At 46.1% G+C, this 22,497-nt stretch overlaps 1 protein-coding gene and 1 long non-coding RNA gene across 3 annotated transcripts in view; one reads left to right on the forward strand and one right to left on the reverse strand.

Moving 5' to 3' along the window:
- Positions 1-22,497, reverse strand: part of KAZN (kazrin, periplakin interacting protein) — a 243,457-nt gene that overhangs the window by 102,762 nt on the left and 118,198 nt on the right. The gene's annotated exons all lie outside the window — the stretch shown is intronic.
- LOC142092276 (uncharacterized) lies at positions 1,729-13,001 on the forward strand. Its single transcript, XR_012676991.1, has 4 exons — positions 1,729-2,007; positions 6,648-6,845; positions 8,227-8,388; positions 12,640-13,001. It is a non-coding gene; the product is annotated as an uncharacterized LOC142092276 (long non-coding RNA).

A 22,497-nucleotide genomic window follows, 5' to 3' on the forward strand; every position in this document is an offset into this window, starting at 1 on the left:
AATTTACCGATGCAAGAGAATTTCTACATTAGCGCGTGTGCTATTTAAAAATATGTTTCTTAAACTTGGCTGTGGACTCATCCATAAATTAATAACCTCGCTTTAAAAAAATCTTCCTTATTACTTTAAGTCCTTTTGAGATTTCCCTGAAGATATCTTGAAAGATTTTTTCTCCTTCCCCATACCTCCTCCTGTCCTTACTAGGGAACAGCTGGGTCCATTTAAAATTGATTTCGATCTCTCAAAGCAGGATTTGATTTCTCTGAGCTTCCGCCTGGAAAGAGTGTGCAGTGTCGCAGCAATCCTGAGATATTGGCAGAGCTCGAGCCCGGCAGAAAGCGAGCAGGCAGGCACGAGCCCGGGGCAGCAAAGGCATTTCCAGCGTGAGGGTGGCTGGGGTTTGCTGGCCACCTGCGATTAAAGCGGCGCGACGTGCCCCGCGGTATTGCTGCCCCAGGTTTGCAGCGATGCCGACTCTCCATCCCGCAGCCCTACACATTCCCAACCCAAAACCTCCCTGTGCAGTGACCTGGTTCTGAGGTAAGGGTAACCCGCCAAGCTGCAGAAAGGTCCCGATCATTGCTCTGGCAGCAAAACTGCCTTCAAGAAGGGAGGATTAAAAATATCGCCAGGGTGTACATTCAAAGTGCGATACCTGAGGATTATTTTGGGTTGTTCTGATTCCCATTCGGAAGGCCAAGCCTTTGCTGAAATCCTCAAAATTGGGGTGAAATGAAGTGTTAGGAAACGAATTGGGCCTCGGTCCCTTTCTCGTGTTAGTTTTGAATTAACAAAAAATTAAATTAAAAGCTAATTAAATAGCCAAAATTAGAAACATATTACTTCCCAAAATTGCTTTGCTTTTTTTTTTTTAATTCCAGCTTTTACCAGGAGCTTGACAGCTATGCAGCAAGTCCGTGTCCCTAAGGGACGGGAGTCCCTGGCCACGCAGATGAGGCACAGAGAGGTCGGGAATATCTCCTAAGGACACAGGGGAAACCTGAGTCAGCACCAACAAGTCTCAAATCTCCATTCAGCCTTAGCTACACTCAGCATCTTTTCAGGCAGTGCAAGGGTAGCCTTGAGAACCTGAAAAAACCTCAGTTTCGGGTAACGTGTTCTAGTAGTAGCATCACATCCAGGCAGGCTATTTCTCAAGAACATGTAGATGGCATAAACGTGGATGGAGGAAGATTTGAGAATACTACCCACCCTGTGTGCTCTCCTTTCAGCGTAAGGAATGCAGTAGAGGGAATATGAGAAGGTTTAGAAGATGAAAAAGGGCTGAGTAGCACATGGGTACTGTTCAGGCCTTCCAAACGCTTTAATTTGCTATTCAGATTACCACTTTTTATAGTTTAATATGTACAATATGCAAAGGAACCAGTTTAACTAAATGGGAAAAGCCTTTTGTGTTAAGGATGAACGTAATCTAATATGGCCCTTTGACTTGATTCAATTAAATCCTTTCTTTGCCAATTAAATAATCAGCTAGAATTTAATAAAAATGAATTTCAATGTGTCATCCTGCAGAATGATGACCTCTGAGATCGTGAAGACTTATGTAAATTCTGCTGATCGCTTTTTATCTGCTTGCGTCTCACTTCCACCAAAAAAAATTGCCTTCTGTCTGTATATTTACATTATTTTCTCATCTGCTCCATGTATCTCTGTTTACAGTAGCAATCCCCAGCTGAAAAGGCTGTGAGTATCCCCAGCTTCTTTCAGCACATCCTCTAAAACTGACCTTTTGTGATTGGAAAAAAGATCGCCAAAGACGGGATTTTTGATCTGCGCCTCTATTTTGTTACACCCTGGCATGCTGCAATGCAAACAGCAGCAATTTGGCCCTTTCCAAATGTCACCAGAGGCATCTGTATGGCCATTCATCAGCAAAGAAAAGCACACCAAGAAAATCCGGTCCAAGAGACCAGCAAACTTCAGCAGCAATCACCAGAAAAAGCACAGCCTGCCCCGAGTTCAATAGTCTCTTGTAGCACATCTCCGGTAAGTAATTTCCATCCAAGTTACAATAGTTGCTAATGTGTACAATTTTTTTTTTCATCTACAAAGGTCACATTTTTATTTGTGTATTTATAACTGCATTTGATGCCCCTTCTTGCTCTTAAAATACTGAGCACCTTCCTCGGTTGGAGTATATAGCAGCATCTTAATGCAAACCTTGCTGAAGTGTTACTGCTGCGCTGCAGCTGAAATGCTAGTGCTTTAGTTAATGAGTTATTAAAATGGGATTAAACAGAGCTAAGGATGGACAGGTTAAAATGTGGGTGGATATTCTGTTTTTCCCCGCGATGCTGCAGTGACGTTTCCCCATCTCCATTTCTGTGGGGGTGAAAGGGTCCCGGTGACCTTCCTGTGCTGCACATCCCTCGGGACCACGAAAACAAACCCATTAATGTTTATAAAGTGTCTCTGACTGGGGGAATTACATCACCGCGGCGAGATACAAGCTTAATGGATCAAAACAAACCCCAGATCCAAACCCCCCAGCGTAGACACATCTCAGTTACCCGGCGCAAACCTCGAGGAATCCCACTGAGAAGGGATAATTGAGAGAAAAATGTGATCCCAGAGATTTTTCTCCAGTAAACCCATTTTACGTTAATAGGAAGCAGATTTCTAGACCCCTTGCAAACAAATGACTTCCACAGCATATTTCACAGCTGAGCGCATCTATGGCACCAGCCTTTATACGCAGCTCTATTAAACCCAACATTTGTTTAATGAATTACAGCAATCCAATGAATCTGTGTATGTTCAGCCTATATTTAAATGTTTATGGGGAAGACGTCAGCAGCCATACTTTTCACAAGCAGGTATCGGTGTCAGTGATGAGCTCCCGCTGCAATGTACCCAAAACTTTTAATGTTTTTTGGTGCCTGCTTTCTTCACTATTGTGGGGAATTGATTGTTGTTTAGTTTTATAAAACTGTAAGTGTAATTACCCAGGAGTTTCAGGGTCTCTGCTTAACATAAAACTGCTTGTGCAGTGCAAATTTGGGGGATTTTCTCCCCATTGATGGACCATGTCTGTCATCTGATGTATATAAGCCGTCGCACATCTCCCACCTGCCTGGGGTTAGTCCACACAACTGAAAGGTGAATTAAGCCATTAAAACTCACGCAGTCAAACATGGGTGACATGCTGCAGCTATTTCCAAGATGACCTCGTCTTCATCTCACTGGTCAATATGTAAACCTTGACAAAAATCTAACTCTGGCCCTCATACAACAAACTCCTGTTTTAATGTATCCCCTGCTGCAGAGCGTGAAGCGCTCCCTTTCATGGCATGTGGAAGCAATAGTGATGATGGTGCAGTGATAATATTTAGCTTTCTTGCATCGATACCTCTGATTTGTGGTGGTCTCCAGCCCAGCTCTCTCCACCCGGGAGCAGGTTTGCTGGGTTGTTCCTACGTAGGTGCTGTAGGTCCCACTAAGAGAAGGGGTGAGCCCCAAAGGTGCATCCACGTGAGCAGAGGTTACACTTTGCTGCAAAAACTGTTTTCATTGTAGTTTGGGCTGAAATATCCCTAAGGAGCTGAAATATCCCCAGGGTCGCACTTGATCCGAAACGGTCCACAGCCGTTGCCCTCGGCCAGCTGCTGCCCAGGAGGGGGATGCAGGATGCCCTGAGCTCGGGCGCTGGCCCCTCCGGGCAGTTTCAGAGCTGAGCTGCCTGGCAGGGGCTGTGCTCGCTGCGTGGGTGCTTGGCAGTGACTCAGCGAAGCACGGGACCGCTGGCAGCAGTGGGTGGGTGGAACACCAGCAAGTCGTGGAGACCCCCAAGTGCAGCTGGGGATTACAAAATAGCTCCGTGGCAGGCAGCGGGAATGCACTTGCGGAAGCAAGGAGAGCGAGTGCGGACCCAAACGTGCGCGCACGGTACCGACACGCTTGGCAGCAGTGGTGAAGTCTGCATGCTAGTTCTGTAAAACTGCTTGGATTTCACCAATCCCTGTCCATAAAGGAAGAGGGAAATAGGGAGCAAAGAGAAGGAACTTCAGGCACAGTCTGTATGAAATGCCATTTCCCCATCCTTTCCCCATTGCAAATTAGAGGGGAAAAATGTAGTTAGGTCCAGCAAAACTGCAGGGGTGATTTGGGAGACCAGGTCCTACTGACTTACTACGAGACATCTCTGTCCTCTTGGGAAGGGAAGAATGGGAAGTCCGCAGAGACATTTGCTTTGCAGACCCGATTTATCAGCTGTTCAGACACTATTATAAGGATCATATAAAAACTTAAATGAATAGGGAGATTCTGAAGCACTTGGATAGCAGGATAATAGGTGCCGTGAAAAAATCCTGTGATCAATCAGCAGACAAATAGATACTTAAATTAGATGTTAGTGGGAGAGATGCAGGAAAGGTGATTATGGGTTGCCTCTGTGTTTCCTTCAGCAACAATGATGACACACCGGGGTGGGTCAATGTACCCTATCATTAATGTAGCTTCAGCGTTCATCTGACAGTTTCTTTGCCCTGTGAAGTCAGTTCCTATGAAGATTTGACATTAGCAAGAGGCACAGTGAAATTCAGATGCCTTTGAATTTTCATGACCCTCTAGCTGCTTTAGCCTGGCGGATTACAGGCAAGACCACTGTCCTAAATTGGGCAGGAGGCAGGAATAAACATTTGTACCCATCCATTTCAACTGTGGCAGTAAATACCATCGGCAAAACCAGTGGAAGAACAGACCTTTCCTCCCTCCCCAGCAAACAAAACCAGAAACAGGGTCTGCAGGGCAGAGCACATGGAAGGAGTCAGCTAGAGCATCCTGGAAAAGGAAGATGTTAGAGACAGATGTAATTTTTGATTATAATATTTGTGAAGTAAGTAAAAGATAAGATCTGGAGTGTGGTTCAGGCCTCTAAAATGATACTAAGACTAATGCAGAAATGGAGAGCTCCACAGAGGAAAGGAGAGGGGATTTAGCATGCGCAGCGCACCTTCCCCATTGCCACCTGCCACCCAGGGTGCACCTTAGCATCCACAAATTTCCCGCAGGTGTTTTGGGGAACACACAGCGCAATCTAGACAAGAGTGAAACCTAATTTATTCTTACAAGGCTACCCAAGGCAAAGCATCTTTCCTTTTCATTTCAAGTGAGAGAAAGCATGCTCTGGTGTGTCATCGTCCTCCCTTGTTCTGCTGGTGGCACGGACACCGGGGGCACACCTAGATGAGGATTGCCCCGCTGAAAAAACAGCCGCTTTTACAACAAAAGAGTGTGGCTGGAGAGTGTGGAACAATAAAACTTTTTTTTTTTTTTCTTTTTTTCATTTTTTTCAAGACACTACCAGCAGGGTGGACTAATCCTGTGTTGCATAAAATTACAAACATACAATTGCATTCCCCGCTAAACTATGAAAGCTCTAAAAACATACATAGATAAAGTTTCACCTTTGAGAAGGTAGCTGAAAAACTGGAGCAATATTCATACATTTGCACATTACATGATTTATAGTCGTGTTTTAAGGCTTCAGTATGTATTCATTGATTCTATGCATTTGGGGCTTGGAGCGTATTGGTGCCCATCTTAACTGTTTGTAATGCAGAGTGGCAGGAGTCATCTACTCTGTGAAAAATAACACTTTTTCAGGATTGAGAGAAATCCCTTTACATGAGATAATTCACAAGTACTTTATTTCTTTGGTTAGGCAGGAAAATACTGCAGACCTCGTTTCCCAGGATGGGGAAACTGAGGCACATATGAGCTGAAACTGGGTGTGAAGGGGTGCCTACTGCAACCCATAAAACACAGCAAGCCTTTCCAGTTAAATAAAGAACAATTCCTTCATCTCTTGCCTAAAGAATTGTAGTGCTATTGGTACTCTAATAAGGTACCACACTCGGGAGGAGGGCTAATCCTCATGTGATGGGCAATTTTTGTAGTGCTCTGACACCAGTGAGGCAGAGGTGCAGAGATTAGGGTTAAAAAACAGGGAATGCGAAGCTGTAAGCATGGGGGCATGGCTGTTTGTGCTATCTTGACTCAAAATGGCTCAGCATATTTTCTACTTTAGTGCAGTGTACAAAAACAAAAAATGGTAACAACCCCCCCCACACTTTTTACGTCTTGCACTAGCACGCGTGTTTTGTCTAAACAGGAGTTTTTAATGAAACCTGCTGGAGGTTGATGTACCCTAATGTAACACCCAGCCATGGAAGGTCAGGGGGTATGCTGCTTCTAAGAAAGACCATTTAGCTTCTGACATAGATTACTTAAAAAAAACCCAAAACCTAACACCCCCCCACACCCAAACACACAAGTGTGATAAAGTATCTGAGTATAAAATCAATACCGGGGCGATTAGCAGGCTTTGAAAAATTTTGGCTCTAAGTCAGTTCATGGCAGAGATCAAACGGCGGTGCTGTCAACTCACTTGGGCATTTTACTTTGCTTCTGATATACGACAGCTAAAATAATCTAAAATGATTCCCATTATTCCTGCATTTTCTCCTTTCTCCCTGGGGCAGCACCCTGCAGCCAGGCACCCGTCCCACCCACCTCCCAGTCTGCAGCATCACCTCCCACCAAGCCCTCCCCATCCGCAGGACGGCCCGTGTCCGCGGGCAATGCCCAGGCTGTCAAGGCTTTCTTACCGGTTCCTCCTCTTTTAGGGAAAACTGGAGATAAGCCTGACCAGCTGTTAGCTGCTGCAGCCGGACCCAGGTCCCTCCGTCTGATTCCCGGCTGCTGCTGGGAGCAATCTGCGGTCCCAGATGGATAGCCCTGGTCAGCAGCCGGCACGCCAGGAGGAGCTCAGTCCTCTATTAAAGAGAAGGATTGAAGCCTTATCCAGCGCTTCAGTAACTCAGGTGAGAGTTATTAATATACTAATATTAATATTATTGATATTAGTAGCTTTTCTTGAAAGCAGGGAAGTTTTCCCCAAGTCTGGTGCACCAGAGCAGGGGGAGATGCCTTCAGATGAAGGCTTGGTGGAGCCGGAGGGGCCCAAGGGAAAGCTGATGTTCTAGTCAGAGGGGGAACGCTATGAGTGGTCTCAGAGAAAGCCAGGGCAGATGAGTAGGACTGTCTGAAAAAAATAAGGATGCAAAATGCTAAATAAATAATAATTTTAAAAAAGCACAGCTGGATGGATTCCTTAGAAAAATCTAAACATGTTGTTAAGCTCTGGTGCATGCAGGAGGTTCTGTGCGTACCAGCACATTCGTCACCCCAAAGGTCTTCAGGCCAAGACTCAAATCACTAAGCTGGCAGGACTGTTGGCAGAGGGATTTTAAGAAGGTGATACATATAAAACCTATCGATGGCAATTAAACAGAGCAGGATGACTGCCAAGCTCTTGTGTTTGCTCACTGTCAGTAGGTTTTATGGATACAGAGATATATATCTGCAAAGCTATTCAAGTGCATTTAATTTTTCCAATACCAACGTACTGCAGCTTGTGTGAGGGTGATGTGTTTATCCTAGAAAGTTAGTGATTTCGTAACGCAGTACTTGGCTCTAGGGCAGTTTTTGTATTATTAACTTCCTTCCAGTGCATATAGAAAAATAAAAGCTCTCCCCATCGAAAACCCCGGGATGAAGTTTTGTCGGGCGTTGAGTGCAGTTTGTCGTAGTGCCAGAGGCCCAGAGGTGGACACTAAGCTTGGAAAAATCTGGGACCTCAAACCTGACGGAGAAGACGTGAGCTGGGGCGTGGGAAATACAGGGCGGGTAGGTGGGGAGCTCGCTCTGTCACAGCGCAAGACAAAGGGACAAGGAAAAGAAAAACCACGGTACCTTCTGTAACATCCACATTTATGTTCTTAGACTAAATGTTAGGCCAGACCTGCAGTGAGAGGCGTGATGCTCCATCCCTCACGCCCCTCGCTATCCAAAAGGTCTGCACAAGCACCAGAAATGGCTTCGGACTGTTTGGCTGATTTTCTTGCCTTCTGATGACACCCCATTAAAACTAACGGTTCATAATCTGCACTGGACCAACTTGCCTCAAGATAAAGATCTGCCTCATTTGCAGTTACATAATTAGCAATTACCCTAATTTCACTTACATTAAATTACATTTTTTAAAAAATAAATGTTATCTTTTCTGACAAAAAAAATAAAGCTGCCTGGGTCTACTTCAAACTATTCTGCAGAAAGCAGCAGCATCATTATCCTGTTCGCAGATATGATGTCTAGACACTTTTAATGAAAATATTCATTATTGCTTATTTGCATCTCTTTCAGTTCTAGGATGGAAATTAAATGAAGATGTCAAAACAGTGCTACCTCTGCCTCAGGCAAAAAGGAGACACGGTGACCCCCAAGTCCTTCCAAACACGAGCTTAGCTTGTGTGAAGAGAAAGCATCTCTGGCATCCTCGTAATTGAGGGCAGCGCTAGATGAAAGGTGAGCAAAGAAAATCAGAAGAAAATAATGGTGTAAGAATCTGGATCTGCGGAAAAATCAGGGAGCTCGGCAGCAAGCCACCGAAATAGCACAGAAACCCTCCTCGGATGGGTGTAGTTTTGTGAGGACACTGAGCCAGACCCAGGTAAAAAGGGGGGTGATAAAGGAGAGTAAGCGAATTTGCTTCTGCCCCCCCCTGCATTTCAGTGGGAGCGGAGGCTCTTACGTCCTTTAGGCTTATTTGAAAAATCCCAGCCTTAAACTGCAAGGTGTGTTGAAATACAGGTGTTAATCAGGATGGTGATAACTCCTGTGGATTTAGTAGAGATTTTTCCTGAAGATAAAGGACATTTTAAATGTACTCTTCACTTGCTAGTAAGAAAACTTTCCGTTCATACAAGGAGATATATATTATATCTCAGAAATACACGCTTCACTGAGCTTGGAGAGTAAAGCTAAAATAATCTTTTTATAGCAAATAGGAATGAATACTTAAAAATAATAAAAAGTTGGTGAATATTCATTTGAACTCCTAAGCAAATTTGCCCTTGTCGTATTTGCATCTCTCTTGTGTTCTCTTTCTGTGCAATGGAGTTTTATTAGCATGAACATTCACAGAAAGTGAATTTGAAGCCTGAATACCCATGGGAAATGAATTTTAAACTCACTTGCTGTGTGCAGTCACCCAAGAAACTTGATCATAATTGTTTATTATACTTAAATATTTATATTGTGGAGGCATTTGTTAGATAAAAATGCCGAGGTGCTCCGGTGCTGGGTGCTGTACAAACACCGTCCCAGGCTTACAGAAATTACCTCCATCCCCATCAATCACAAATGGTGACGTGTGACAGGTTTGGCCAGGGTCGGTCACATAAAGGAGGTGAGATGGCAGGTGGCAAATTTCAGGGTCAAGATCAAGCATCGGCGTGGAGAGGGTGAAAGATCAAAATGTTTCTGCAGTTTTCCAAGAAAAATTGGGAAGGTTGCAGTGTATCCACTAAATGGCATGACCTTGCATGGGGTGTATTCATATGGGATATTTGAAATAGAGTCGGGGATTTAAAGTTCATCAGAAACATCCTCGTCCAAGCTTTTTTACTGCCTGAAGTCCATTGCCATGGACTTTCACTCGGGAGCTCAGATTTCAGCACTCGCAGTGCCGTTAGGGTTTACACTGGATTCTTACATTTTTCATTCCCCTCGCCTGCTCTCCATTTGCATCGATGAATGCTCTGGAAAGTGGCACCCACTGCTGCACACAATGGTGCTGCCTCCTCCAGCACAGATTCCTGGCGGGACAGCAGCGGCTCCGGAGCAGGAATCACATCCCTGGTCGCCAGACCACTTAACACCTTCCCATCCGGGAACGGCAGCGGCAGGAGCTCGCTGTGCAGGGCAGTGTTGCTCCCAGCTCACCCCTGTGCTCCAAAGATGCCTCTGGGGTTTTTTGGGGGGAGATGGGTGGCACTTTCTGCAATAGAGGACCCCATTTTTGCTCGGTCACGTAGCACCCTACAAGTCTGCTGTGCCCCACAGACCTCATAGCAAAGCGCAGGCTGCCCCTGCTTGAGCTAGCACTGCCTGCGCACTGGTCTTTGGAGATGATTTTGCTGCAAGATGCCAGATAAACTGTATTTTTGAGGGTTGGAGGGAGGCAGAGGAGGATTTCCAGCCTGTTCTCCCAACCCTCGGGCACAGCAGGGCTGCAGCCACCTCCCAGCTACCTTCCACCCGAGCGGCAGAGCGTGGTGAGGCAGGAATCGGCCACCCGGGTCACTCGGCTGTGTGGGAGCAAACCGAGGGGGAGCCTGACAACTGGCACATCTCGGTGCTCCGGCCGCGTCCGGCATCCAGGGGCAGATCCCTGCAAAAGCCTGCAATCAGCATTGCTGCACTCCTGATCTTTGGAGGAAGGGGAGGGGGCACGTCGAGAGCACGCTTTTAGACCAATCTTCGCTGAATTATTTTTCTCTGTTGCCTGCCTCAGTCTAGAACGCAACGAGAGAGCGAATTTTTTATGATTACGGAGAAATAACTGCAAGGTTGAATCCCTGCTGGAAGTAGGGCAGGGCTCTACACGTTGCACCCACAGACGGGAGCACAAGCAAATTACCAACTATTAAGGGCTGATGAACAAAAAAAACCCCGGAAATTGAAGCTCAAGTTACAGTAATAAGGATGCACAAGAGAGAAAATCGCATTAGGACATGCACTATCTTATGCATTCCCCTTAAGCTGGATTCACCACCGGGAGGAGGGGGATTCAGAGCCGCCCCTCGGAGCAGTGTCAGGTCTCCACCAGCTTCCCTGGCCCTTACTGTGTCTTTTAATTATCGCCCACCATGCTCAGGTTAGGGTTGCCTGTGCCAATTTGCATTTGCGATACACCACGGCGCAACAGTTCCCTGCTCCTCTATAGAAGGAGCGCGTGTTATTGACAACGTAATTACATGCCATCAATAATTATAAAAATTTTAAATTGCCCCAATGTTGCTCGCAAGCAAATCGGATACAGTGTTTCACGGCGTTTCCTTCAAAAACAGGCCACTGAGGTGACGCTGGTATTGAAGTGGAAAGCTGTAATTAGGCGAACGTGAGAAGGAGAAGAGGAACCTGATGAGACAAACCAAGAGACACCGGCGCTGGGGACCCTGTTGCCACGTGAAGGGTCAGTGTGCCCGGGGCCGAGGGCACCTGCTCAAATGAAATTGTTTCTGAGGGAGCTCGAGCTGCTTTTGAACAACATTTGAGATCCAGAGGGTTGGAATGGGGAAGAGCAAGAAATCGGCACTGCGGAGGGGGGTGATCTCATGCAAGGGAGGGTAACGGGGCTCCATCGCTGGATGGAGCATCCTTGCAGCGGGAGCAAAAACGGGGACCCCCTCTGCCCAGAGAGCTCCGAGGCTGGGGGGGGCACACGCAGCACCACAATACCACATACCTCCGTTTATATCTTCTTATATCAAACAAATAAATAAATAAAAAAGTTAAGCTAAATGCTGTGAGCGGGGTCTCTGCCGCCTGAGCCAGACAGTGTGGCTCAGTCCTCCCTGCTTTCCACCACCGTGGCAGAAGATGCCGCACATCACGGGAGCGGGATGGATGATATCAAGGAAAGGAGATGAAGGTCATAAGCTCAGTACGTGGTGCAACTCCACGGTAGCTACTATAAGAAAATATAACTACCAAATGGGCTAAAAACACCTATTCCAGGACAATATCTGTTGGTTGCAAAGGAAGTCAAAGTTGTCTTTTACGGCTTGAAGTGGTTAACTATACGGCTTCTTTAAACCAGAGAATTAATGACACTGAACTTCACAACAACAACAAAAAATTAAAGGCACCTCAAAGAATGTTCTCGTAATTGTAACAGCCTGCTACATTAAAGCTGCTATAGGAAAATTCATTTACAATTCAGCTATTAAATTGCAAACCATTACCACTGCTTTTATGGCTTTATATTCCTCTAACAAATTTATTATGTAATTACTCTGTGCAACAGCATCGTTTCTAGCAAGTTAAGTTGAAATAAGGCACCTATTTCAAAATCCTAACAATTCTGCGTTTTCCAGATGTAATTTATACAAAAGAGGAAAAACGTTACGGTGCAGTTTTCTGCCTGGGACTCCCAGACACTTGAGTATGGAGCTGGAGTCTTGACCATTACCTGGCTTTAGTTCTGATTAGTAAATACCCAAATTTTGACCCTTTGGGTGTTGAAGAGCCGGGACTCAGACCCTGACCAGGACCAGCCTCAGCGGCTGTTGCATGTGCCATTCTGAGCCGGAATGGGCAAAACGGGGCGATAAAGGCGGGATAGAAGCGCTCAGCTCTGACAACTGCCGTTTATTTCCATAGGAAATGCAATTGCTTTGCAGGCCTCGGGACTTGCTCCAGTGGCTCTCCGCAGCGGCACAGCTGGGGCTCGGGGAGCTGGCGTTTTCCCACCTGCCGGGGGGCTCAGCCAACCCCCGGCCAATCTGGCTCACAAAATAAAACATCATAAAACAAAAAAGAAAAAAAAGGAAAGGCATTTTCTGCCTCTCGTCTTCCAACTCTGCAAAATAAATCTGTAAATAAATTAATAAACTCTTGGGTGTCATAAAAAACCTGCATAAAGGGGCATTAAGCAGGACACACGTTTCCCAGGCAGAATGACTGGATTATTGTTGGGAGATGCAAATAAATTCACATCATGTGCCTTTTTTTTTTTTTTTCTTTTGCTTTTTGTACCACCCTCATCAAAAGGAGGAGATAGCGTTGGTATCCAGCTCAGGAATCTCTTCAGCAGATTAAAGAGCCAATTGTGCTGGATTTGGGGAAGCTGCCTACTGTCCAGCCTGAATCCGTCGTGCTTTATAAAACCCCAGATTAAACACTGGGTAGCTCCTGCAGCCTCGCTCCCCCGGCAAGACCACCATATCGCACCGGTCACCAGCACCCACATGGCTGTGCCACGACCACGAATCCATCTTCTTGGAAGCAATTCCCCTATCTCGTGGTGTTTTCTTCTACCCTGATCCGCCAGTGGATGTTTCTCACCCCTTCTCATTACCTGCGATCATACCTCGAAGCTTACTGTAGGCACGTGCCCTGCGGGATGCACTGAAATAGGCACCATTTCAAAAAGCGGTGCTTTGCTGAGCTGGCCTCTGGGGATTTAATACAAACTCAGAAGAAAAGGGAAGTAAATGAACAAGACCCCAGTTTTTTCTAATTATCATTATCCTTGATAATAATAATATTCCAATTATTACTATCCTTGCAGGTTTTGTTTATTTGTTTGTTTTGAAAAAAAGGGTCTTTGGGGGTTCCAAGGGCTGGTAAATGCAGAGAGAAGGCAAAGCAGGGGCTTGTTCTCAGCCCCGTCCCACCCCGCTGCTGCTGCAAGTCAGAGGGGAGATCGATGGGGAGTCCCTGCTGCGGGGTGCCAGCGACTCCCCGCAGCCTTGGGAATCCTAATGGCCCAGCAAACCCGTTTAGTTATGCAGGAGGCATCTCCCTCGGCTCGCACATCGTGAATCGCTCCTTAGAAGGGCTGAATGGCACAAACCTCCCCCTCCCGCGCTCTCAATTCATGGCGTCGGAGCCGCTCGCCTTCTGCCGCCAGTGCTAACAGGGTCTGACTTTGTAGGATTATTTAATATTTATTCAAAATGTTTGCTGTGGGTATAATGACATAACCACCAAGGCCAAACCTGACATGATTACACAAGCACAACACCCCCCTCTCCCCAATAATAATGAAATCCCAGCAAAAAGTTGGGGGGAATGAGCTGACAAGCCAGGATAATTTATTCTGTTGAGCCTGCCAACACGGCTCAGTCTGGCGTGGGATAGACTTACTGGGATGGGATTTGCAAAGAGCAGTCGTCGTCTAAGTGAGTTAGATACCCAAATCTTGCTGGATTCAGCAGGAACCAGCTATTCAGAGAGCCCGGGATGATCTTCCTTCTCGGGTTTGTCTGTTAGCTCAAGTGCCACCACCTAGGCGGGGATCAATGGATTTCCATCAAGTGTGTGGGGAGGAGGGGTTAAGTTAAAAAGGGATTTTCAGGTCAAGTTAATAAGCGATAACACAATTAAGAAGAAAGATACAGAGGGAGAAAAAACAATGCTTCAATTTCCCACAAAAAAAGAAACTGCGTTTTTGCATACCACAAAAAAAACCCTTAATGCATGCTTTTCTCAATGTTGTCCCAAATTTTCCCTAACTACAGTTAATTTTCTTAAACCCCCATACCTGTGACACTGAACTTGGGCAACAAGATTCTCTAAGCATCATCATCCGCCTGTGCCAGTTGGGTCACTGAGACCTCCGGTACCCGGGGCTTCCCAGGCAGATAAAAGTCGGCCCATCACCGTTTTCAAAACGATCTCGAATCGCCACAGAGGCGGGAGCAGCCAGACTTCAAAGGGAGCCTCCACCTAGGTTTCTGCTCTTTGCTTTTTCTCTGTTCCTTTAAAACAGAGCTTTACTATAACTAGGAGCAACATTTCTATGGAAAGGAGCCATTAAAAAAAAAAAAAATTTAGATTTTACCTTCTCTTTGATTGCCAAACTGATGTGCCCGGTGGCTCCCTCAGTTATACGTCACTATTTTCTGAAGTGGGGCAATGGAACTTTTCAAAAGAAAAGCCTCCAACCAAATGCATTTTGCAGCAGCTGTCCGTCACTGGCGAGATAAGACCTTCGCGTGTGCCCGCCCTGTTTCTTTGCTCCGGTGCATTGCCAGCACGTTCCCAGCTCCGCCGGGCATCGCCAGGAGGAATTCAGCAAAAGTTTGCAAAATGCTCGGGCACTATGTCGAGGGAAACTGCGCACAAGGCCACGACAATCCCACCTGCCTTGCTCAGCGATGCTGCTGGGCAAGTCGGGCTACAAAACACCTTCGGGCAGGCTGCGTAAAAAGCCCTTTGCAGCGGTGCCGGGGGCTGGCTGACTGCAGAAGGCAGAAGATGGCCTTTTGATGGCCTGGATAACGAGATCAGGATGCACAGGCATCTACCAGAGCGGATGCTAAAACAATTAATGATGATTTCCCTGCCTCACCCAAGACAGGGAAGGATAGCAACAGCGCGAGGACGGGGATTTGGTGCATGAAGTGCATTAACAGTGAGGACTTGCATCTGGACTCCATATGGGCACCCAGAACATCACCACATGGGCAATCGAAGCGAGAAAAGGTACCAGTTGAGTGCATCCCCTCCGGCTGGGCTGGACAGTTTGCAAGGCTCGGGGGGTGAGAGCAGGCAGTGCTTCAGCCGTTATTAGGGTGCTGAGCCCCGCACCGCTCTTTGAAGGAACCCGGTCCCTGCGTGTGCAGGGAGCCACACGTGCCACAGAGCCGGTGGTTGCTATGGCAACTGTGAATTTTCTTAAAACTCCTGCAAAAAGGAGACCAAAGGCCCAAGAAAGCAAAGGAAGAGCAGCTCCTTTGCAGGGAGGTTTTAGGGCCGTGTATGGATGCTGCACGACACCCTGAGCTGTGATACCACCTCCGGCTGAGCAAGTTGTTCCCTTGAAACAGCCCCAGGTTTGCCCTGCGGTGGTTATTTCTGTACCTCGGCAAACATCGTTATTAGGTCTTTGCTGGCTCGTCTCTACAAGATGCCAGCCTTAGACCAGCAACTATATTTATTTCAGTGGTCTCCAAGGGTTATCTAAAGATGCAGCTCCTCTGGCAACAGAGAAACTGGTTTTTAATTGCAGCCCTTCTGGCAGGGGATGAACCTTCTTCCTTCATCGATGTATTTTTAAATGCGCGGAGAAGTCACAGGACTGGCAGATGGAGGAGCAAAGCCCCCCAATTATCCAGATTACAGCCCAGCGCGTGGCAGAGCAGCACTGACCCTTCACACCACGCTGACAGCAATACTCGCTGGGGTGGGATGCCGAGCTAGCATCCCAGTCTGGAACCGGGTTAAACCGGCAGCCTAAAGCACGAGCGCTCTCTTCCGCAAGTACCTAAATTCAACTTTGCCCTTTGGTATTTTAAAATGGTGTTTTGTCCCTCCCCAGCCTCCGGGATTCGGGATAAATCAATAACCTCATGATTTTAACAGCGGAGTTATGTGGTACCCAAATCCGGATGTGCCGCTCCAGAGTGATTTGTACGCATGCAAACAGAGCATTTCCTAGACGACTTTAAATGAAGTGGCTGGCAAAATCTCATGGGAATATTTAGTCAAGATAAGAAACATATAGAAACACAGCTTTTGGAGCCATCTCGCAGTAACTTTTGTTTCCATGGTGACTAATGTTTGTGTTTATACCTAGGCCCAGCGTTTCTATCAGATTTTGCTTCATGGAACAGCTGTTACAAGTCATTTCACCAAGACAGATGATCCTGATAAGGAGCAAAGTTTCCATTCTACACAAATGCACATTTATTTAATAAAATCCAAATAATTCAAGCCCGGAAAAGATCTTTGCTGCAAAAAATTGGTTATCAATGCAGCCGCCTGATGGAAAGAGATTGAAAGCGGCCACAGAATAGCTGCTGCCTAATAAGAGGGTGATAAAAAACATAATAGAAAATAAATAAAACAACTCTGAAAACGCTAGTAGCTTTATTAAATTTGGCCGTGATCTTTCTATCCTTGGGCTTTGTGCACAATGGCGTCCTGCTGATTTTGATGGAGCCATCACTAAAGAGGGTCGAGGGGGCTGCCGGCTCCCCCGGCCTCCCGCCTGCTTTCATCCCTTCGCACCACCTCACCCCTCCGAAACGCTGCTGAGAGAGGCCGGAGGAACCGAGCGCAGACGCATCTGGGCTTTTGGATCTAATACTCCACATTCCTCAAATGTCCTCTCACTGCAGCTTTTGTGTAACAGTCCCATTTCCATTTCGACTTAAATACTGGTTATTTTTTGGTTTTTTTCTTAAATAAGATGGCTCATGTTCATCTTCTTGGAACAATACTTGAGGGTTATTATAGTCTCTTTATTAAGGTAGTCGCAGGCCAAAAAACTCACGAGATGAGCTCCCTGGTTGGATCTAGGCTGGGATCAAGCCTCCACAGAGGCTCTGTGGGATCAGCAGCTTTCTCCGGGCTGAGCTTGTACTAATGAAAGGAGGTTGGTGCCACAGTCACCTTTAACATCTTATGCCCTTGGTTTTTCCCTGGAAAGATCAAAGTGTCCGAGATGTCCAGGTGAGGCCAGGAGACGCTGGGTGCTGGCACATCTGGAGGTGGCACCTCCTCGCAGCGCCGAGAGGGCATCAGGCTGTTGGCTGACCCTCCAGGCTGGGTCATGCCCCAGGCAGAGGTGTCCAGTGGTACAAAACAAAATACAAATAAATCTGCTTTTTTGATACACAGCTGGAGGTAAGTACCCTGCTTCTCCCGCAGGAGACCTTGGCTCAAACTGTGCCACCCACTTCTGCCACTGTGCGTTAGGAAAGCTATAAGGAAATCGGGACAACCCAGCGTAGAGCATCAGGAATGATGAGACGTCTGAAAGAATGAAAGCGTGTTTGCTGTAGGAAAAATAAGAAATAACGCCAGTATTATCCTGGCTTCTTGCATTTGCCTTCCCGTAGTCCCATCCCCAACATGGACCTGCCTAAGCAGCCCCATGGTCGCTCCATACATTTGCCGCGCAGAGCAGCGGGTTTGCAGGAGGTAAGACCTGCTTTCAGAAGCTGATGTTTTACTCCTGCAGTCTGGGGTTTTTTTTAAATTTCTCTCTGCTTCCATAGACCCTCGCTGAAATCCTAACAGAGACCAACAATTCATTCACACAACACAAGGCACCAAACCAGTAGCAGCTGGCCGCTGGGAGAGGACGGCGTCCTGCTCCCCCGGCACTTGTTGCCATAAATAGCTGGAGTGCACGGGCATTGGCAAGGACTACTAGTTGCTTATCATTTTAATCACTTCTAAATCCTGGCTCATCGCATTGCAAGAACTTGAAACCTAAGGAAATGATTTTCATTGTTAGATTCCTTCTTCTTAATTTGAAAACTTCCTGTGAGTAATTGAAATTCCTGCTCTGCAAAAGCAAAAGCCTTATCTACTGCCTTGTTTAGTCAAATTAAGAGAGATGGGACTTGACTCTAGTTTAGATTTGCTAAATATTTTTCCCTGCCTTCAGAAACATTTATTACATTTCCCATTGCACAAACTGCTTCAACCTCCTGCTGGCTGCAGAAACACATTGAATTATTTTAATCAGAAACAAGAATCGTGTTGAAAGTAACTGTAACATGGCACAATAGGAAATCTGGTCTTGCAGGCTCCTTCCAAACAAAGATTCAAGCTTTCCTCTTCCGTCTTTGCAACTATCAACCGAACTCTAAAAATAAAGTCAGATATACAAAATTATCCTACCATCAGGGCCTGAAAATATTTGTTAAGCATCTGTCAGTGCTTCCATTTTGCACCTCAATTTCCCAGGTTGTCTATCTTCACTTTTCAGATTGCACCAGGCTGAAACTTGGCATGCACCCTGAAGATGACACTGTAACAGTTTGCTTAACAGCAGCCTTTTAATATTCCTGGAAGCCAGGCAGCACGGGGAGGCTGTATTTCTTACTCTGTCAGACCCGGTGATGCAAACACCTGCAGCTCCCACAGATTTCGGTTGAAGCCAGAATTACCTTCAGCACTTCCCAAAAATCAGGCCACGTGCTCTGCCAGTTTTGTTCCAGCATCAATCCTCCCTTGACGCATTAGGGATGCCAAGTCTGCTCTTTGCCGAAGGCAGAAAAGCTCCTCCTGAATTACAAGAGGGTAACGGAGGGCAAGACGGGGGCAAAGCCTGAATGCAACTACTTTTGCCCCTGTGCAAGGCTGCAGTGCAGCCTGGGCTGCCTTTTGCACCTCCGTCTGTTTCCAGCCTGATACCCAAAGAGGTCAGTCCCTGCTCCTCCGCTCCTGCCACCCACACACCGATTGCTCTCCTCCCTGCGTGAGTCCTGGCTTAGCACCGTTGGAAAAATCTTCCTTTATCTCCAATTCTGGAGAAAGTATTGGGTGAAAGGAATGGAAATATCCTGCATTTCCCAGACTCACCTCCTGCTACCCTGGCAAGGGGATCACGAGGGCTCCAAGGACAACACCGCTGTGTCCTCTGCCACTGCTGGGGTTCATCTCAGCAAGCCCTACACCAAGTATTTAATCACAGCCGTCTTCTCCGGCAACACAGCCAACAGTAATCAAAATCCTCCCAACAGTTGTTGCAGCCCCAGGGAAGAACACTTCATTTATTTGTTTCTTCCTCTTGGAAAACAGAAATATTTAAAAGCTAATCTAGCAAGGACTAGGCATGAGCATGCATAATCTCTTTTATTATGGTCCTGTTCTGTACAGCCAGGACTGGCAATGGTATATATGACCCGTAAGATTTCTCCTTGTTTGTAAAGCGGTAGACGAGGCAATGAGATTCAAGACAGTTTTGCTCTGCAGACTATTTGTTTTTTAATACTGAGGAAAGTGGAACATATGCAAGGGGGGATGGGCGGTGGCAGCATTTGTAACGCTTAATTTACTAAAACCACACATTGCACAGATCTTCCGTCTTTCTTCATTCAGAGAAATCGGCGCTTCGTTAAACCAGCCAGCCTAGACAGAGATCTGTCACAGGCGTTTCAAACGCACTGCCGGGATGGGGGATCCTTTCCGAGAGATGTCTGAGGTCAAAAGCATCGTCCTCGTCACCGCCTGGCCTGGGCGAAACATTCATTTGCATTTTCCCCCCCATTAAAACATAGGGTTTTGATGGAGTGGAGCCAGTCACTTCCCATGTACGTGGACCCTACCAGAAACCACAGACGATGCTTGGATTTTAATGTTATTTCAGAAATGACATCTAATCTTTCTCTCTCAGGATTAAACACAATGAAATAAGTGAGGCTGAAACAGGTACAAAACGAGGACGAGAGCAGGATCAGGTCCTGTGTTTGAAAACTATTTAATTTATAGTCTCTCAGTATACGAATTATTAAGAGAGAAAAATATCTCTTGCCTCCCAAATGTCCCCATATCCACCCGACTTCCTTGAATCTTTGAATGGATTTACCAGTGCCGGGGGCAATCTCATTTTCCAGAAAACCTGTTTTACTGCCTAATATTCCAACCAAGTCTGTGGCTGATCACTTAAATAGGCTTTTACCAGGCAGCGCAGGCTGTACGTCTCATTTCCCCCAGACACCCTGCAGCAGGGTCCGTGCGTGGGTGGGGAGAGGAGAAATCACAGCAAGCGGAGCGGGATCGCTTTCTGTCAAATTAGAATTGTGATTAATTCCAAGTCAGTGCTGTTTGCCGGGATATTTTAAAGTTGTCTAATTTCAATAATTGCAGCGTGCCTGAGATTCGATGGAATGAGAGAAACATCGCACCCTCGGCGCAGGCGGAGCTGGAGGGACGAGCCATTTCAGAAGAGGGATAAAAGCCCTCGGTCCTGCGGCGCTGACACGGGAAGAGATGCTCTGGAGGGCCCCTGGCAGCCCCAGTTCAGTTCAGAGAGGCTTAAGAAGCTGGAGACCTGATAATCAAAAGCTGTCCTGAACATTTCACTGTCTAATCGATCATTTGCAATGTTTACTGATGAAAGCGATAAAACCTCTTCTTTATCCCTGCGGCCCTGAGATACCTCCAGCAACTCCGCAGGAATTGAATACATTGATTTATAGTAACACACCTAATCTGTATGTACAAGCACACAGAGGAAGAGGTTGATCCTTCCACATGTATAGAGTACATTGATTCCTTTATTTTAATTTGTCACCCTGTTAACCCACCCAGAACATCACGTGCGCATATTACCCCGACACGGATATGTTGGAAAGGAAGAGATAGGATATTTGAGGTCTGATCCTGCAAGTCTACTCAAGAGTCACCCAGACATAAATAATTTAACCTGTTCAGTTTGTGCCAGGAAGACCAAGAAGTGACCAGAATATAAGGACTTTCACAGGAAAAAGGAGATACCAAAAACCAATGGCCAGATGCTGAAGCCACACTGGCTATAAGGAACAAAATGTCACTCCTGGGTGCCTCCAAGAGGGACATCCACCCCAGGGCGGCTCATCTTTAATATCATTTATTAGCATTCCTGGATATCTAAGCAGCAACTAAGCTTATTATTGCATAGTGGAAATAATTTTGCTGGGGGACTGCCATTCTGGGAGTCAACAGCTTGCAGGCAGCAAAACCAGGGTTGTTTTGGCTATTCCGTTTTGCATGTAGCTCTGTGCTCTTGAGAAATGTTTAATTTATTGAAAGTTCATCTTAGATCTCATCAAGGCTTAGATATGACATCCGGTAAATCATCTCTTATTACTCAGAGAGGAAAGTCGTGCTGCATGAAACAAAGAGATGCTGAAAGTTAGCCTCAAAACCGAGAAGAAACTGCCAACTTCTGTTGGCAACCGGGAATTATCCTGCTACACCCAAACAACTCGGAGTCAGAATTGCCTGCTGTCTTTAATGGCATTTTAACAGTTTCTGAACGAGAGTGGGATTTTCATGACACAAACCCTTCTTCAACTGTGTGAGCCTACTGTAATCAGCAATTTTCACACGTGCTTTTCGTGCAAGTGCAGTGTGTATCTAAAAACTTGTAATTGGCCAAATTATCTACTTGGAAGAACAGTAACAACTCCAGAGGTGAGATCTAACACATAAGCATTTAGGGAGATTTTTTGAGCTTTGTTTTGCCCCATTAGATTGAATCTCCCATGGTCCACAGAGTCAATAAGTGCTAAGAGGCAATTAAATCATAGTAGTTACACAGCAGAGGAGTTTGTTTTTTAAAAAAAGATGAACTGAAGTCCTAAAAAGTTTCATTACAAACTGATCTTAAACTATAGGATCAATTAAAAGGAGAAAACTCGACTTGGAGATTTACAAGTCATTTTCTGGTGAGAAAGCAGGTCGTTCATCACGAGGAAGAAGGCAATGACTTGTTTTGACCTAGGTTATTGCCTGCAGCAAGGACAGGCGGAATCACAAACCTAGACCAAGAGAAAACAATTTTAGATGAAAACGATGCTGAGAAACAACCTACTTGCTGCAATGGGCTAGGTGAAGATTGCCCTTTGATGAGCTACATCATACTTTGGGCTAAAGCTGAAGAGATATTATGGTGGTGAACACTCTGGATGTAGACTAAAGAATGATTATCAAAACCAAAACCACTAATTAGGCTTTGAAAGTTCTTTTTCTCAGGAAAACTGTATCCAATACCCATAGCTGTTATTTACCCATCAAGTTGGCATAAGGAGCAGTGCACTTCGCATGGATTAATCTCCCCTTTCTCCTGCTTTTCCCCTCCACTCCAAAATCAGGGGTCCATAAAGAGAAATTCTGAACTGCTCCCATACCTGGCTTGGCTCCCAGATACCATTGCCTTTATTGTAGCAACATAGTCCTGGGGTATATCCTGCAAAATAAAACTCCTGCAGAAGGGAATGATCACGAATGTCCACACCACTGAGATACCCAACCATGCCCAAGTTACAACTTCCCAGAGCAAACAGCTTTGCAGTGGAAAGTAAAAGCAACATCAAATTTTATCTTGTCTCCCCATATCTTCTCCAAAGTTCAGAACACGGCTCCAGCCCAGAGTGGCAGTCGGGAGTGATCTGATCAAAGCAA

The sequence above is a fragment of the Calonectris borealis genome, chromosome 23 (genome assembly GCF_964195595.1).
Source record: "Calonectris borealis chromosome 23, bCalBor7.hap1.2, whole genome shotgun sequence".
NCBI lineage: Eukaryota > Metazoa > Chordata > Aves > Procellariiformes > Procellariidae > Calonectris > Calonectris borealis.